We start from the raw sequence: 19126 nt of genomic DNA, 5'->3' as shown, positions 1-19126 counted from the left end.
TCCACTGAGGTTGCAAGGAACAAATCGTTTTTCAAGGCTAAGGATTGTTACTAAGCTACTAAGGAACCATGGGATACCTGAACAGCTGCACAAGGTACCCCAGAATGTGTTTTTATTTATTAATGGGGTGGATGGACCAAGCCAACCAAGTCTGAGAGTCATCTCCAGTTGTGGGACTGATGGCCATCAGGTAGCTGTTAGTCATAAAGGAGTGGGGTAAATTGGCTTCAATGGAGTTATGCTGATTTACATCAATTGAAAATCTGGCCCCGTATGTGACTATTTAGGCCCCAAATCTTTGGCTATGGCCCTCCTTAGTAGGTTACTTCATTTCTGTATGCCATTTTCCCCACATTCACGCAGCCAGCTGAACAATCCAAGTATACAATAACTACATCGTCTACCCATCACCAATGAGCCTTTTAGAATATTTTAGAACAGTAACTTTGGCACTAGTCATGTTTTCAGTTGTTGTTTTCTCAGTGTTCTTTCAAGTTCAGCGATTTTGACTCGCGCACCCAGAACAGAGAGCAGAGCAGGGATGTGAGGGGTTTTTTTGTTTGACTTTTTAGGAATCAAAGGTTGCTTTGTAAAGAAAGAGCAACATTTAACAGTATCATGAGACTGGCAGAGCTCTAAGGGCCCAATCGCTCATCCTCTACCCACACAATAGTCCCACTGTCTTCAATCAGTTTGGCCTTAAATCAGTGCATTACAAAATTCTCATAACTTTTAGGGCTAATTTGCAAAACTTCCCTCTCTGTAAGCCACCTGCTGTGCTAAACAGAACACAGTTTGCAATACAGAGGTGCCTCGGCGGGTGGCTGTAACTTTGGATCAAAAAGAGCTGATAGATTTTTTAAAATAGCACTAAAAGTTTTCAGTTAGCTACTTACTCCCATTATTCTGTAGCCACCAACTCAGGAAATAGGACACATTTTGTATGAGCAAATGCCAACTATACATTTGGTATAGAGCTGGGTGGGAATTTTTTTGACAAAATGGCTTTCTGTCATAAAATGCCGCTTTGTCAAAACAAACTTTTTGTGGGAAAGGGTTGGTTTTAACAAAAAACTTTTGTTAGGAAGTTTTCTCGGGTCCGGGATGGAATTTCTGGTCCAAACCAGAGACACTCCAGAATACTCTGCTGCTTGAATTCACCTGGGTTCAAGTCCTTACTCCAAATCAGTCAGAGCACAGTCCTTCTGAACCTGAGTCTCACACACCTGAGCTGTGACTAAACCACCAGGCTATTCTGGGGCAGGGGAATCTAGTTCGCTTTCTTCTGGGTCCCCCCCCCCCCCCCAAAAAAAAAATCAGAACAGTCTTGGTTTCATCCCAGTGCAAAATGGGAAATTTTTAGAAATCTCAAAAATTTCCACAGGATAGGAAAACCATTTCACGCCCAGCTCTAGTTTGGTACAGATACTCCTGGTGTAGTGCTCTATAATAACTGACAGTCATTGGTCCAGCAGGAACCACTTTGTACATAACGCCTCTGTTCGGAAGCACCAGTCGGTCTTCAAAATGCATTTTCAGTGCTTTTGAAACTTTGCATCGAATCCTCAACTATTTGCTATTTTTCAAACTGATGCTGTTGTGGACACATTAAGGCTTTTTTTAAAAATAAGATAATAGCTAGTGTTAAGAAATGAGGCTCATAACTTAATTAGAAAAACTTGTCTGGAAAGATTCCTGTTGATGTCAGTGGGCTTCAGATTGGGCCCTGGAGATTTAAACAGGTCTCATTGAAACACTGTGTTGTTTGTGAAGAAAAATAAAGCTATTTTCAAAATCCATCCTCTAGTCTAGATTAAAGTGAGTTACGTGGACATCTGTTGCTCTACTGGATTTACATGGCACCAACACCTGATCTTATACTAGTGCAGGGGTAGGCAACCTATGGCACGCATGCCGAAGGCAGCACGCAAGCTGATTTTCAGTGGCACTCACACTGCCCGGGTCCTGGCCACCAGTCCGGGGGGCTCTGCATTTTAATTTAATTTTAAATGAAGCTTCTTAAACATTTTATAAACCTTATTTACTTTACATACAACAATAGTTTAGTTATATATCATAGACTTATAGAAAGAGACCTTCTAAAAACGTTAAAATGTCTTACTGGCACGCGAAACCTTAAATTAGAGTGAATAAATGAAGACTCAGCACACCACTTCTGAAAGGTTGCTGACCCCTGTACTAGTGTTTAGTCTAGGGCTGTGCAAACATTACAGGTGCTTAGCTACAATGGTGTAACCCCATTACCAGCAGTGGCGTTACACCGGTGCTACTGAGAACAGAATTTTCCATATAAGCATTCAGTCCAACTAGCGGCCCTGCCTTCCCCTGTTGATGGGAATGCTTACCTAAGCATTTCCAGATGCCAACCACTATCGGTGCCAATGTGGGACAATCTGCCAGCATTTTGTCACTGAAGCTGTGCCCTACCCTTTCATTACATAGTTCATGTTCCCAGCACCTTGGCCCACTTTCATCAGTGAACGTGAGGGAGTAACAACCGAGATGAATGCATCCCATTCTCTTTCTAGGCAGTTGGTCAATTTCTGCCACATCTCCCGCCCCATGCAATTCTATTGACTTCAGGGGCAGTATTGTCAATCTGGCCAAATAGACACACAAGCCCAGAGATGCCTTCTGAGGCAAAATCATTAGGAGGAGAATGCAAAGCAGACTGTCTCCAGCCAGGGACAAAGCCTGTGACATTTTCCTGTCCAGTACCTGGGAGCTGGAAGACTCACAAAAGGTTCCAGAATCCAGGTGTTAATAGCTGCAGTACTAAATGCCAGCGGAGCTGCCTCAGGACAGACAAAGGAAGAATTTCATCTCTACCCTGTTTTGACTCATGCATCATCCACTGTTGTAAAGTGAGTGTGAATGGCAGTGTTGTGTCTATTTATCCCTACCCAATCTCCAGTGTCACCAGCCTCCAGTGTAGAAGGGCACCATTGGGTCATTGGGCCACCTTTCGGCCATTTTCTTCATTCCTTTATCTAGTTTCAAATAAACGTGGCAAATTATACTTATCTGTGGTGCTGGCCAAACCGGATACAGGACACTGGACCAGACAGTTCACAGATAGTATGGCAATTCCTATGTTCCAGATGGGCTTAGTGTGTAATGTTATGGGTTCGGTGACGAAGTTGTTGGGTTCTTCCATAGTCTTGAAGTTCTATGGCTTGTGTTATACAGGAGGTTAGACCAGCTGATACCAACCGTCCCTTCTGGCCTCAAAATCTATGAATTTAAATCCACCATTATTCTACCAATTTCAACAGTTACTTGGGATTACACCAGAGTAAACGGAGCAGAATTTGGTCTGTGGCATAAACAAGGCTGGAAAGCCTTTGTATTGTAGATTCAGAAATAATGCTCACTGGATCCTGCTTGTGCTTCTCCATGTGAGATAACTGTGAATTGCTTGTCAGAGTCACTTAATCACATTTACCCTATTAGCTATATTTTTTATCATAGTGGAGTGAAAACTGCAAGCTTGCCAAAAGCTGGAGATCAGTCATAGCTTAAATACCACCCTGCCATTTACATTAGAAAACGAAAACCTGCTGCTGCTTAGATCTTTTCATCTTTCATTACAGACCCTGAATTTGATTTCTGTGCAATTTAGCTCTGTTTTAATGGTATATCTGCAAGCGTCTCTGGGACCAACCCTGCAGCCTGTCACTCTCGATTAGGCTGTGTATTTTTATGGCAACATAGAGAAACATCTGGCCACATTTGCTCTCACTCACTCCTGATTTACACAGCTTGGCACTCCATTAACTTCAGGGTCTCCATTGACTTAATGGAGTTCCTCTGAATTTACCAGTGGTTAAAATAGATTTTAAAAAGGAGGGGGAACCAGCCAAGAATGAGCTCTCTCTATACTCACTGTACCAAGCCAGGGATACGGCCTATTGTCTTCTTGCTGGTACCAAGCACCCAAGATACCTGTGCATATCCCAGACTGCTGAATGAGATCAACAAGGAAGCAGATGAATGTCCAACCTTATGCAGCTTTCTTCATTCAGAAGCCTGGACTTCTGGAGTGTTAATTAACTGCATGACCATGGAACATGTAGGCAAATATTGCATAGATAGTCTTGAATGGCTGGCACAAATAGTATATTTTTTCCCAACACACCTCCCCCTCCTTCAAAACAAACTGCAAAGAATAAATAAATAACGAAGGGCCCAGATCCTCAGTGGATGTAAATCAGCATCGCTCCAATGACTTCTGTAGACTTGCATTGATTTACACATGTGGAGGATCTTGCTCAATAATGTCAAGGTCTTATAAAACAAACAATGATAAATCACCTTTGTGTCTTTCTTCAGGGCTGGTACTGGCACCCATCACCACAATATCTAAGGTTTTGTCTTCACTGCATTGTTAGCTCAAGCTATAATAAGTCAAGTTAACCCCTTAACCAACTCCTGTCCACACACACAAACCTCTAGCTTGAGTTCAATGGTGCTTTAAGCTGGAGCTAGCTGGCCCGTCCGGCAGGATGGATTGACCCTTGAGTGCTGCCGCTGATGAGGTGGGAATGCAGCATCTACATTTACAACTACTCATCAAGTGCCAATCAAGTGACTCTGTGCCACTAATCCAAGCCCTCCGCCTATCCTGAGTGTTGTTTCCCAATGTGGTAACTCTCCCTCGCTCTAGTCTAGCATAGGTGGAATAACTTGAGTGCAATAACGAAGACCAGCCCTCCGAGCTGAAATGGGTATATATGCAGAACCATATGTACTAAAATGCACTCCTAAGCTTATATCCCCCTTACAGGAGAGCTCAGGTCACTGAAAATAGACATTTCATTTATTTACTCACAGGAAAATCTAGTGAAGTAAGTTTACACAGAAAAAAACAAACAGCTATCTGAATCCCAGCTAGCCCTCGGGAATAAGCAGCTGTGTGTTCAGTTAGCATGAACCCATCACCTTTCACCCACAGCAATAAGGTTTCATTAGCGCTGTGGGTTTCAAACAGAGCATGTTGCAGATCCTTAGAGGGAAGTGTTATCATATTAAAAAAAGAGTTAAGGGCCCAGTCCTTCAACCCTTCCAGGTTCCCCTTGACTTCAGTATTAATTTGCATGGATGAAAAAAATTGGGAAGCTGAGAGCAATGAGTATGAATTGACAGGAAACACAGACAATTGATAAGAAAAGCTAAAGGTATCAATGAAAAATCTATGTCCAGTAGGGTTAAGGACAATGAAAAATAATTCTTTAATCATATTAGGAGCAAATGAAATCCAAACAATGCTGTAGGTCCAATACTAGTAAAGGATAGTAAAAAAGTGTCAATCATGATGGAGAAAAGGAAGAAGTATTAAATAAATATTTCTGTTCCATATTTGAAAAGAAGCAGAATGATATATTCATGTCTTATAGTGATAGAGAAATACTTTCTATTCCATTAATATCTAGAGAGGATGTTAACCAGCAACTACTCAAATTAAATGTTTTTAAATCAGCAGGACCAAGTAACTTGCACCCAAGACAATTAAAAGCATTGGCCAAGGAACTCTGGGAACACTCAGGAAACTCAATAAGACTGGGAAAAGTTAATGTTATGCCAATATTTAGGAAAGCTAAAGAGGATGACTTGGTAACTATAGGCTGGTTAGCCTGACATCAATCAAAATGCTGCTATGGGATGCAATCAGTAAAGAATTAAAGGTGTTAGCATAATTAATGCCAGTCAAGATGGTTTTATGGAAAACAAGTCTTGTCAAGCAAATACTACTGTGTTTCGATAACATTACAAGTACGATTGATGAAGGTAACTTTGATGACATAATATGCTTTGACTTCTGCAAGGCATTTGCCCTAGTCCCATATGACATTTTGATTAAAAAAAAAAAATAGCACTATACAAAATGATTGTAGCCCATATTAAATGGATTAAAAACTGGTTAACGGATAGATTACAAAAAATAATTGTAAATGGGGAATCATCATTCTATGGGAGTGTTTCTAGTGGAGTCCCAGAGGGATCCGTCCCTGGCCAGAATTTCACCCATTCTGTTTATTATTCTTGGGGAAGTGAATTATAGTCCTTATATATCTCAGTAAGAATACACTAAATCAAAGGATAAACCCTTATAACTGTTGTATCAACCAGGCAAGGTACTAACAAACTTCAACAGGACTTGATTTTTAAAGTGGAAACCTCTTTACCAAGCGGCTGCTGCACCCTCGGTAACTCTCACTCAGCCTCCTCAACTCCTCCCCCCTCCTTCCTGTTCCCCGTCCTTTCAGACTCCCAACAGCCAGTGCTCCCAGTTCTAATAATTACAAGCAGCATCTAAACACCACAATAACGACTCAGCACTCAGGACATTTTAGTGTTTTCTTTCATTGCTCTTTTTTGTTTCAAGAATATATATCTGCTGGCAAGGGTTTGAAGTGGTATCTACATAAATGTTTGCAATTCAAACCTTACTTTAACCTGACAAAGAAGATCATAGAACAATCTAAGTTAATTGATATATGCCTCTGCTTCATGGCTATCTCTGATACTTATGTTAAAGTAGACTATTATGTTTTTAGTCAACAAAGCTATTAATCAACTGCTGGTATTAATCTACTATATTTTGAATGGGGAAAAAATTTAAAACGAAGAGTATACTTTTTAATTAAAATTGTCACTTTCTGTATCTAAGGAGTGTGTTTCCACATTTCTGTTCTCTTTTTAATATATATCTGCAACTCTTTGGGGAAGAATGAGTTTGTTGCTAAAGCAGAATTGCCAATTATGTTGTTTTCTTATGAGTCCAAGAAAGGAACTCTAGTTAAGACAGCCTTCCTCTTTAATAAGGTGAGCAAACTCAAGAGACAGAATGCTGGGGAGTGAGGTGGTGTACTGGTGCAATAGAAGCTTTTAGACTAAAGCAGGATTCAATCTTCAAATCAAAAATCAACCAATAATGCCACCAGAAAGAACACAACCTTTCTGATGTCGTCACTGTGGATATTCATGCTGGCATATTTACTAAAGCTCAGGTATTCTGAAAAAGTTTGTGAAGAGACTCCAACTGAGACAGGCTTATAAAGGTGACTGACTGATTATTAGTGGTGGACAACATGCCGTCCACTCAAACCATACCAGGTCTGAAGGTGTCTGCTTTGTTCTTTCTGCCTTATGTAAAATATCAAGGTGAATTTGCAATATCCTTAAGTAAAGGCTAATAGGAGGATGCATCTGTAATGAGACATACTTTAGCCTTCTTTATGCAAGTCTTCTTTAATAGGTGGCTTAATGCAACGACTGGTGTGGTTAATGGAAAGACTCCCACTGAATCTAACAGGCATTTCATGGGTACTTTCTTCATCTTCCCCTCATTATTCCCATCAAATGTGGTCTGCTCTTTGAGACTCTCTCTCCAAAGTGCACTATTCAATACCATATCCTCCTCTATCACACCACATGCTAACATGTTGTCCTTTATGACCTTCCATAACTTCTTCTTGGGTCAGCTTCTATCTTTTTCCTTCAGTCTTGATCTGCTGGACTCCCTTTCACACATAGTTTTCAGGACTGCACTTCACATGACCAAACCATCAGAGCCTGCACACCCTCATTTTTGCATTTATGGGTGTTCTTGGGAGCATGTCTCTAACATACACTTTCCTCACGTGGTCTTTCTTGCTTACCCACCTACACCCAACTCAACATTGGCATCTCTGTGGAAAAGATCATTTGCTCATCTTTCTTCTTTGTTGCCCAACACACAATGTCAGACATTGAAACTGGACAGACCCCCATTTTATAGACATTTCCTTTTCAGTCTTACTGCTATTTTCCTGCCCTATACGACACCACTTCTCTCTCTCCATTTGAGCCAGGAATGTTTTAATCTGAGCTCTAATTTCATCCTCCATTTTCCCAGATTCTGGAACCCAGATACTTGAAACTGCATTTTTGGTATTGTCTGCCTATCTAGTTTCCTTCAGTGTTCACATTATTGAAATTACATAACCATATGTTCTGTTTGCCCTCTGCTTATTTTGAGCCCCTCTCTCTCCAACACATCGCTCCATGGGATAGATTAATTGGGCCAAATGATGGCCCTTCACAGGCACAGCTGTGCTGGGTAAGGTGGAGAAGTCACGCTCCGTGGGCTGTGGTGTCTGAAAGATCTGGGTGTCAATATGTTGCAGCATCCCTTGAGTCAGTGGGGAAGGTGTGATGACGCTAGCTTCAGCCAGACATTCACCTCCAGGCACTGCCCACTAAGTGCAGGACTGGTAGAGTGCAAGAACAGTGTTCCTACCAAAGAGTGGCCATTGGATGCTCCGTTGACATGCAAGCCCAGTGTGCAAACCAAGCCCCGTCTACCCATGGGTGTACCTGCCCATAGGACTGAAGTATATCACTCATCTTCATGGTACCTAATTTACACCTGGAGATGCACAAGGAGCCAAATTCTGTGTTGACTTGTACTGAAACCAGAGAGATTGCAGGCAGGGCCGGCTCCAGCTTTTTTGCTGCCCCAAGCAGCGAAGGGAAGGGACTGAGGGACCCGCCGAGAGGGACTGAGGGACTCGCCGCTGAAGACCTGGATGTGCCGCCCCCTTCCATGGGCCGCCCCAAGCACCAGCTTACTGTGCTGGTGCCTGGAGCCGGCCCTGATTGCAGGGAGAGTAAGTCAACACAGAGTCTGGCCCCTTGTTTGTGGCTTGTATGCCAGGAACTGTATAAAAGGTCCATTGGACCAAATTCATCCCTTTTTTAACCCCATTGATTTTCACAAGCTTACCCCAGGCTTGTACAACAAAGCAGAAGAAAAATATCAAAAGGAAAGGAACTGAAAACCGCTCTTTGCAACAATATGTGGCCCCCTGTAGCAACAGAATTCAACTCTGCAAAATGTATTCTTCTCCAGAATAAATGCAACTTCTGGATTTCCCACCAGCCCGGAGCTAATTCGGAAGAGACATCTAATACATGAATGTGATCTACGTCACACTGCTTCTATCACTAGGGCTGGGACGGGGGCTTAGGGTGGAAAGTTCTGGCTGCATTGGATAAGAAAATGGTCCAGACCTTATAATAATCAACCTGCTTCCAGGAAAGCTTTTGATTAATGTTTCTATTTCAGCTAAAAAAACACAACCAAAAAAAATCTCCCGCAGATGGTCTTGTCGGAGCTGGCTGAGTGGAAGTACACTACTTCCTGACGGCTGGATAATGATCAGCAAGATGTAACGGATCTTTCAGCTTTCCAGTATCTTAGAAAGAAAGAATCTAATCTCCCAAGGGAATTGCTAGCAGGATCAGTTGGAATCCTTCCCAATTTAACACATGCCGACAAAATGCAACCCAATACTATGCTCTATGTTACCAGGAAAGATTACCCGTTCCCCCTCTAGCACCGAATAGAGTGATCAATGGCATTTTTACAATGGTCAAGTTTAATCCAAATTGCACTTTATATTGTATTTCTATTAAACTGTACCTCCTGCCACTTTTACAGTGACAAGATTTTTTGTATTGCTTGTATTGGACCAACTTCTGTTGGTGATAGAGATACGCTTCTGAGCTCACACAGAGCTCTTCTTTAGGAAGTTGGTGCTTTGTCTCTCTAATATCCTGGGACCAACTTGGCTACGACAACACTGCAAACAACATTCTTTATAGTGCCTATATCCTCTTTCTTTTCCATTCATAAATTCTCGTTTTATAAACCGAAGCGTGATGCCTGGGGCTATCCATAGCTTTTTCTAATATTCCCTGAATATTATGTTTAAATACAGTGATGGGCTCGGAAACTCTGCTCAGCTAACATCTATTCAGTCCATCACCAGCACAACTTAGTTTCAAACACAGAAAGCGAAGAGTCAAGTAGATGATTATATCTCGCTGCTGACTGGCAAAGGAGCACAGACCATTGTACTGTGAGTGACGCTCAGGGCTCAAGCAATCTTTCCCCCCCCCCACCATGCACAGAGGCCTGAATGAAGAACCAACGAGCTCAGAGCAAGAGCTTTTACAGACAGAGCTAAAGGGCTAAATACTCTGGTGAGGAGCCAGTCGCAGGCTGTATTGGTCAGGAGCAAAGAGACACTTCATACACAAATGCAAATCTTTGCCCAACAGAACACAGCCCTCTTAAAAACACTAAGGCAATTTCCTCTGCCAATGAGCAGTGTTAAAATAAGAATTTGAACCTTCTGCTCTCCCTTCCTACCCACAGGGGTTAATTAATTAATAAATAACAATTTTCATTCCAATGAAGCTAGAAAATCATCTTTGAGAGGCTCCACCCAGCTGCATAATGTGCTCGGGAAATTGCATGAACCCAACACAGCCCTTACCCAGCTCGGAGGACAGGGAAAACACCATGGCTGCCTTTGCAGATGCGAGACCTTTGCTAGCCTGTGCTTTATTGTCATGCTGCCTTTCACGCAGATCCTGTCTGCTCAATAAAGCCCTTTGTGATTAAAAGAAGATGCACTTCACGGAGAAGTATAAGAAAAGTGTGTTGGAGGTGAGCATTTTCCAGCAAAGAGGTTGCCTTGGCGACTCTGGGCAAAATCATTATGAAAGAATCTGCCATTCCATCTCTGGAGCATTTGCTCCATTCCCCATTGTCTCCCTATAAATCAAAGAATCCTGATTTATAGTAAACAGTATTTCCCAGGAGAAAAGCCTCCTAATATTTGTGAAGCATACTTGAAATATAGAAGCAGCACCTCGGCAAGCAGAGAGAGAATTCTCATCACAGAGGAATTGTCCGCCCAGGTGGTTGACTCTCAAAATGTTTTACAGTTCGGGCGAGAGATTTTTCACAGCCCTGAGCAATGTCATTAGGTCGACCTAAGTTTATGAATAGACCCCATAGACTCCCATTTACCAAATCAAGTTCATCGCTCTGCAGAGGGGCTATGCAATGGCCAATCACGAAGAGTTGTTGAGGTAGGTGGAATCCTCCATAGAAATATTGGATACACCCAGACAGTCCTTAAAGAAGGATTGTGAGCCGAATGTCCCAGATTCATAAGGCCACCCAGGAAGCCACAACTAACAGGGTTAATGACCCCTGGTCTACACTACAAACGTATGTCAGCATAACTACATCGTTCAAGGGTGGGGCAAATCCACACCCCTCAGCAACACCGCTATACTGACCGAGCTTCCAGTGTAGTCAGTGCTATGTCCTTGGGAGGGCTTCTCCTGCTGACATAGCTACCACTGCACAGGGAGATGGAGAACCTGTGCCGATGGGAGAAGCTCTTCCATCAACATAAGAAGCATCTTCACTAAGCATTACTGAGGCACAGCTACGCCGCTGCAGCGCTAATAAGTGTAGACGGCCCTGAGACATTGCAAATGCAGGGGCTAGGGATTCTGTCCTATGAGCGAGGCCTTTGTCTACACACAGATTCTATAAGAGTATAACTAGTTCCTACATTAACAGAAAAATGCCTTCTGCCACTGTAGGTTCATCTATCCTAGGGGGCTATACCGGTTTAGGTATGCTGGCATAGGTTCCGTAGTGTAGACATACTCCGTGAAGACGAAACTGTGGCTCTCAAACATTTTATCCCCACCAGTCTAGAAAATCTCCCCTTTTACATTTCCCAACTTAGCACTTCTACAACTAGAGGGCAAGAGAGGATTTCCACTGCATGTTCAGATGCAGGGCTTTGTTGTTCAGATGCAGGGCTTTGGTTCAGCCCTTTATAGAAATGTGGAGCCAGAGCCTCAGCTGGTGTAAATTGGCATAACTCCATTACTTCAACAGAGCTCCCCTGACTTCAAAAGCACTGCACCGATTTACTCCTGCTCAGGATCGGCCCCATAAGTCTACTGCAAAATTCAGCTCTGGATCAGAACATAAATAAAGCTTGGGGGTATTTGAACCTAGGGGTTTAGGCTGAACGTGATTATGGCTGTTTCCACCAACAGTTTTGGTTGCAAAGGGTGGGCTGGAGGGTTAGGTGGCCTCAAGCACCAGCGGTGGCTTCAGGTACCAGCGCTCCAAGCGTGTACCTGGGGCGGCAAGCTGCGGGAGGCACCCTGCTGGTCCCTGCGAGGACGGCAGTCAGGCAGCCTTCGGTGGCTTGCCTGCGGGAGGTCCGCCGGTCCCGCGGATTTGGCGGCGGGTATGCCGAAGCCGCGGGACCGGTGGACCTCCCGCAGGCACGCCGCCGAAGGCAGCCTGCCTGCCGTGCTTGGGGCGGCAAAAAAGCTAGAGCTGCCCCTGTCAAGCACAGCAAGTAAACAACATCCATTGAACGCAGAGATCATTGGACCCTTTCTAAATTATATTTGGCAGAGAGTCTTAAACCTGCCGAAACTCTGGCTTTTGTTTTATCTTTCTTGGGCACGGTTAATCTGACAAACTGCTCCGGTAATTAAGAGCCAAAACAAACTTTCACGCATTCTGTTGAGATTTTTTTCTTTTTAGTGGAATGAATGAAAGAATCGACTATTGTGCATGAATTACTTCATTAAACACTTTCTTAAGGGTTTCTTGTTTTTGGAAGGGAGAGGGGAAATCATCTTCAAACATCTGGGAAGACAGCACAGCTTGCTCTCTAGTCAGGCTGGGAGCTATGAGACATACCTGACTGCATAAGAAAGGTTCTCATAAAGCTGAATCATTTGGGCAATGAACACTCAAAGCAATTTTCACATAAGCCCTTGATATATGTAATTTTAGTTTTGCATATGTAACAGGCTGGCTGTTGTTGTCTGAAGATGGGGGATAGCTCAGTGGTTTGCGCATTGGCCCGCTAAACTCAGCGTTATGAGTTCAATCCTTAAGGGGGCCACTTAGGAATCTGGGGCAAAAATCAGTACTTGGTCCTGCTAGTGAAGGCAGGGGGCTGGACTTGATGACTTTTCAGGGTCCCTCCCAGCTCTATGAGATGGTAACTGCATTGCCAGAGCCTATCAGCCTGTGAAAGTTTATGAAGTGGAAAATACTTCTTTAGATAGAAAATATTTTGCGTGGGCTTCTTGGGCCCATTGGAAAGGGATGATTTATTGATGCGCTATTTACCCTTCGAAGCCTGATCCAAAGGTAGTGGAAGGCACTGGAAGTCTCTGGAGCATGAGCAGATCTGGAGAGCTTTGGATCAAGCCCTTGAGAGCTTTGTGTCATAGATTTTAAAGCCTGAAGGGAATCACTGTGGTCCTCTAGACTGACCTCCCACATTACACAGGCCCTAGAATCTCATGCATCCATTGCTGCATTAAGCCCAAATGGGGAACATCCTGTAGAAAGGCATCCAGTCTTGTTTTGAAGTCGATCTTTGGCACAAAGAGCAACAACTTACTTCCAGTAATGGAAAACCAGAAATATAAATGATAAAGAAAAAAAATTGCAGGTTTTATAAATCAAATTATTTTGACTCCAAACTCCTGCCACGGTCATTATTTTGGAAAACAACAGTATTAAAAATCCAATGTCATTTAACTTGCTGCCAAGTACAAAGGGTCCAATGTAATTTAACTCTGTTTCTGAAGTCATGAGATCTATGAATTATTAGATGGGTCTATAATGCTTGGAAATCCTTACCAGTGTTTGCATGGCAGAGACAGGGATTGTGTCAGGCAGATTTAAAAAAAAAGCTAGTAAAATGTGATGCTAGCCACGAGAGATTAGAAAATAAAATTTGGTCCAACTTCTCATCCATAACCTGAATGCCTCAGGGCTGAGACGTTACTTTTAAGCCTATTTTACATTTGAGAGTCTTCTACTAACATCTTTCCCCCTGCATTTTGCAATCTGTGTATTGATGAAGTACCAGGCTCAGTCACTACATAGATCATTGAATTCATTTTCTACTGGTTTTTTTTCTCCTTTCAAAAATTAAATTTGATAATGAATAAGCCACCAGACAGCAGAGCTCCCCTAAAATAGGCTTATCTTCCACTTCTTAGTGAAAGTGATTTTCAGATTGCAGCCCAAAGGTGATTTGGGGAAGGTTATTTAGAAGAGAAAATGCCTTAGAGCCCAATTCGGTCTTCTGATGCACAAAGGACATGATTCTGGTCTCATGCTGTGATAGCTCAATTGACTCTGACAGAGTGACTCCCACTTTATATTGGTATAATTGAGAACAGAATCAAGCCAAAGATCCCTGCATTGATCATTACATCCCAGGGCAGAACTGGGCCCTGTCTTTGAAGGTCATGGGACTACTCCTGTCAGTAGCTGCTGATTAATGAGTCAGAACTAGCCAGTGCATTTAACAAGCATTGTATAAGGCATTGCTTTCAGGAGCTAAGTATATACACTTGGGAGATCTAGAGAAAAGCAAGAAAGTCTATATTCACTACCAAGTAGGGCTAATGATAACAAGGGGTTTATGTTTTACAGTTGAAACTGACAAAGGGACTTTTCAATCACCAACCTCCTCAGACAAAACAAATTCATTTATATCTAAAACACACTAGGCTAAAGACAATCAATATTCCTTCAGAGTTATTTTGGGCCTAAAAGACTAGCGCCTAGCTTGAGTGAAGCTTTTTATATATGGTCCTCAACACCCAGCATGTCCTGCTTCTTAAATCCAACCCAGTTTCTAGACACCTGAACTGCATTCCCCAGAATATTGCTATCATCAGAAAAGCAAGACTCCTACAGCTCACCTGTGGTTTGCAATCTAAAATGCACCTGGACTTAACTCCCTGTGCAGGCTTCCAGCACACACACAGCTAATCCTCCAGCCTGGTGACTTGTTTAGCTGTGAATACTTTCCTGTTTAGCAAACAGCCTCAGCTGGGGAGAAGCTTTCAAAAAGGGGGTTGTCTTCCCAGCTATTTGGCTCTGATAAGGGAGAGGAAAACAGATTTAGTAGCTGCATTGCTACCCCAAGTAAAAGGGGATTGAGAAAAAGAAAATGCTACTCAAACACATGCACACAGACTAGAGAGGGAAATGCCTTAAGTTAATTTAGGGAAAGGTAATTAAAAAAATCTAATGAGAAATGTTCCCTGATATAGGAAAAATTTTGTAGCTGTATGAGCATTTCAGAGAAATGGTCTTAAGTAAATAGGATGAAATTCAATAAGGATAAATGCAAAGTGCTTCACTTAGGAAGGAAACATCAGTTGCACATAATACAAAATGGGAAATGACTGCCTAGGAAGGAGTACTACAGAAAGGGATTTGGGGGTCATAGTGGATCACAAGCTAAATATGAGTCAACTAAGCAACACTGTTGCAAAAAAAGCAAATGTCATTCTGGGATGTATTAGTGGGAATGTTGTAAGCAAGACATGAGACGTAATTCTTCTCCTCTACTCCATGCTGATTAGGCCTCAACTGGAGTATTGTGTCCAGTTCTGGCCACCACATTTCAGGAAAGATGTGGACAAACTAGAGAAAGTCCAGAGAAGAGCAACAAAAATGATGAAAGGTCTAGAAAACATAACCTCTGAGGGAAGATTGAAAAAACTGGGTTTGTTTAGTCTGGAAAAGAGAAGATTGAGAGGGGACATGATAACAGTTTTCAAGTACATAAAAGGTTGTTACAAGAAGGAGGGAGAAAAAGTGTTCTCCTTAAACTCTGAGGATAGGACAAGAAGCCATGGACTTAAATTGCAGCAAGGGAGGTTTAGTTTGGACTTTGGGAAAATCTTCATAACTGTCAGGGTGGTTAAGCACTGGAATAAATTGCTTAGGAAGATTGTGGAATCTCTGTCATTGGAGATTTTAAAGAGGAGATTAGACAAACAGCTGTCAGTCTGGTTTAGATAATACTTTGTCCTGCCATGAGTGCAGGGGACTGAACTAGATGACCTCTCAAGGTCCCTTCCAGTCCCATGATTCGTGCTACTACAATATCTGCCTCTTGCTGACTAACACAAGGTTCAATTCCTGGACCCATAAACTGTGTATGTGGCTTGTCTTTCAACCTATCCCATCACCAGTTGGTTCCAGCTAAGCAGTCCTCCTTGCCTTACTCACATGAGTAGTCCCAATGAAACCCATGCCACGTGCAGGTGTGAAGCAAACAGGGTTTGGCCCTGAGTGTCCTAATGAAAGCATGTAACCATAAATGCCAATTCAGTTCTGAGAATCTATTTGTTCCAAATGAAACAGTGTAACACGAACTGGTACTTTAGGTATGAAACCACAATAGATACATCAGACCAAGGGAGAATAAATTTGGCAGGAAAATACTTTTGATTGGATATTTTTACTTTTTGTTCAGAAATTGTGTGCTAATAAATGACATGCTTTTTAGGCTTGACAGCTAAGTTGTATAAATAGGCAACAAGACATTAATGGACGTATAAGAAATTTGATTCAACAAAATAACTGTGTGCACTCCACAGTTTAATGTGAGATGCTGCATTTAAATCTTCATGTTTGCACAGGCCACCAGAGGAATTCCTAGAACGTCCCAATGTGGAGAATGTACTTTTAAAAATAGATGTTTGGCTTTTACCCTTTTAATATCTCTAGATATTAACAAGCTGTTCTATCACAATGTATTGTATCAATCCAGAAGTAATTAGAAAGGCAAAATCTTGTTGGTACCTCACAGGATTGGGCCCTACAACTTTTTATCTTGGAGGGACTGCATTATGAAGCCTAGACACATCAAAGAATCTTCCATCCCAAGCCCAAAACATACAGGGCCGGTGCCTGGAATGATATGTGAATTCTAGCCATTGAGGTGCCGAAGCATAGGGACTATGGTCAAGACACTACATTGTCCACCAGCGACCATTTCAGGACCTTGGGGCCATTAGCAGCTGGTATTAACTTAGAAGAGCCCTCCAGCTTTTCAGACTCATCCCATGTGAAATGGCTCTGCACCAGAATTGAGGATGTGCAAATCTAAACGTTCCAGCTTTGGCCTATACACAGTATTTGTTATTCTTTCTTTCTCAATGTCTGCCCCCTGTCCCTATTGTCCCACTGAGGCTAGTCAATCTTCCCATAGACTTTATAGGCTGCCGTTAATGATCTGGAAGTAAATATAAAATCACTGCCGATAAAATTTTCAGATGATGCAAAGAAAGTATTTGCAACTAAACAAGCCACCTGGCTGGAGGATTAGCTGTGTGCTTGACGCCACTGGGACAACCTACCAAGGGAAAGGGTTAGGGTTCATAGCAACAGCAGGTTGCATTGGTCCTACTAACCCCGGGAGCTATCCTACGTAGACCTGAGCACCATCTTTGACAACTTCCCTATTAAATAAGAATTTACATACTGGTTTTGTACCTTGATCTTATAGGACTTTATTCTATGCAGATCCATGCAGGGGATTATGGGCTAGAATTCTGAGAAGGGTTGACAGAGAAGAGTGCATGTTCTGCAAAGTCTGTACCCAACGGGTATCATAGAATCATAGAATATCAGGGTTGGAAGGGAACTCAGGAGGTCATCTAGTCCAACCCCCTGCTCAAAGCAGGACCAATCCCCAGACAGATTTTTACCCCAGTTCCCTAAATGGCCCCCTCAAGGATTGAACTCACAACCCTGGGTTTAGCAGGCCAATGCTCAAACCAGAAGCAGCAGATCTCAGAATTTCCTTGCTCTTGTAGATTGAGTCTTTTTGCTGTTGTTTCTGAAGCTTGAATCAGACCCTACACACATACCACCACAAAGGATTTATCATAAATAGCTGGGATGGAACTGGCATGGTAACCGCTTTGGGCATTTCAGCCTTCATAACATTCTCCATTACAGTAACATTCTTAAACTCTCCTCTTTATGTCAACGGCTCATTGCTGTCCCTTGCGTTACTTTGCTTTTGTCAGCGCATGTTATATTGTAAAATCCGTAACCCATGCAGGTCATAGATGACTGCTTCTTAAACAACTAATTAACGCACTAAAGGAATATTGCATACAATCCTGGTCCATTTCTTTAATGAGGCTCTCACTGGGATCTGCACGAACTACAGACAAAGCATGCTAAGAATATTGCAACCCCAACCCTGACTGGACTATAAGCTGGTCAGGTAATTCCTATCTCTTCTAGGTGTCTCACCCCACCACACCCACTTTTCAGGGTGTCTAGCACTATTGGAGTCCAAGCACCATTGGAGTCCAAGCACCGGCATCCTGGCTAACTCCCCTGAACAAGGTAAGAGGAAGAGCTCTCTGCACCTTGTCCCCACGCCCTTGCCCCTCAAACTGAGGAGAGGCAAATATTGAAGTGCCTTTATTAGATGGTAGGCAGCTAGGTCTGCATCCTCAGTTCAATGGGACCTTTGAGTCCAGTTCAGCCCAAGGGACATGGGGACCAGGTTGACTCTCCCAGATGTTTAGGAAGCTTTGGTTAAAGATAGAAAAACTGGTTATTACCTCTCTTCACCCATGTTGGAAGATGAGGTCCCTATTAACTTCAGTGGGTATCTGTGGGTATTAGGCTAATAAAAACAACCTAAACCAGATAAATCTTGCTGCCACAGAAAAGTTTAGTGGTTCAGCACTATTTAGCCTCCTATAACTACAATATATGAGCACAACTCACGTTAGTGCAGGTCTCTCTAAAAATTGTGCTTCTATTTCTTTGCAGTAATCCCATAGCTGCCATGAATAAGGGATGTAAGTCTACCATGCAGATTCTGTCAAACAGAGAGAACATCTACCCCTAGCACTTTGATCGATAATATTCATTAGTATCCTACACGGTCCCAGGAAGTTGTTGCTTTGTTTTTCATCTGGTTTTGTTTAAGTGTATTTGAGTGCATGGGATGTTTTGCTTGTCTCGTCAATATGTTTTTTCCCCCACAAACTATGTGCTATAAAGCTGCCATCTGTATCTGAAATATGTACCAAGGACTCTGGGGTTTTTCTCCCTGGAGAATTCTGTTCTGTATGAAACCCTGAATAAAATTCATATGGGTTTTTCAAAGAAAAATTTAAAAAAGGAAAATGACTTTTGCAGTGTAGAGTGCATCAGATTTAGCCATCCCTTGGAGCGTTATATCACCGGCACTGTGATTTTGCTACAACAATAGTAATACTTTGCACTTATATTGTATCTTTCATCCAGCTACTATGCTACAAATGTTAATGCAGCTCCACAACACTATAGTAGTTATGTGTGGCTCTTATGCCCATTTTACAGTTGGGTAAAAAGAAGCATAGAGCAGTTAGACTCAGGTCCTCACAT

Source organism: Emys orbicularis, chromosome 11 (genome assembly GCF_028017835.1).
Source record: "Emys orbicularis isolate rEmyOrb1 chromosome 11, rEmyOrb1.hap1, whole genome shotgun sequence".
NCBI lineage: Eukaryota > Metazoa > Chordata > Testudines > Emydidae > Emys > Emys orbicularis.
Note: the sequence above shows the minus strand (reverse complement) of the source record.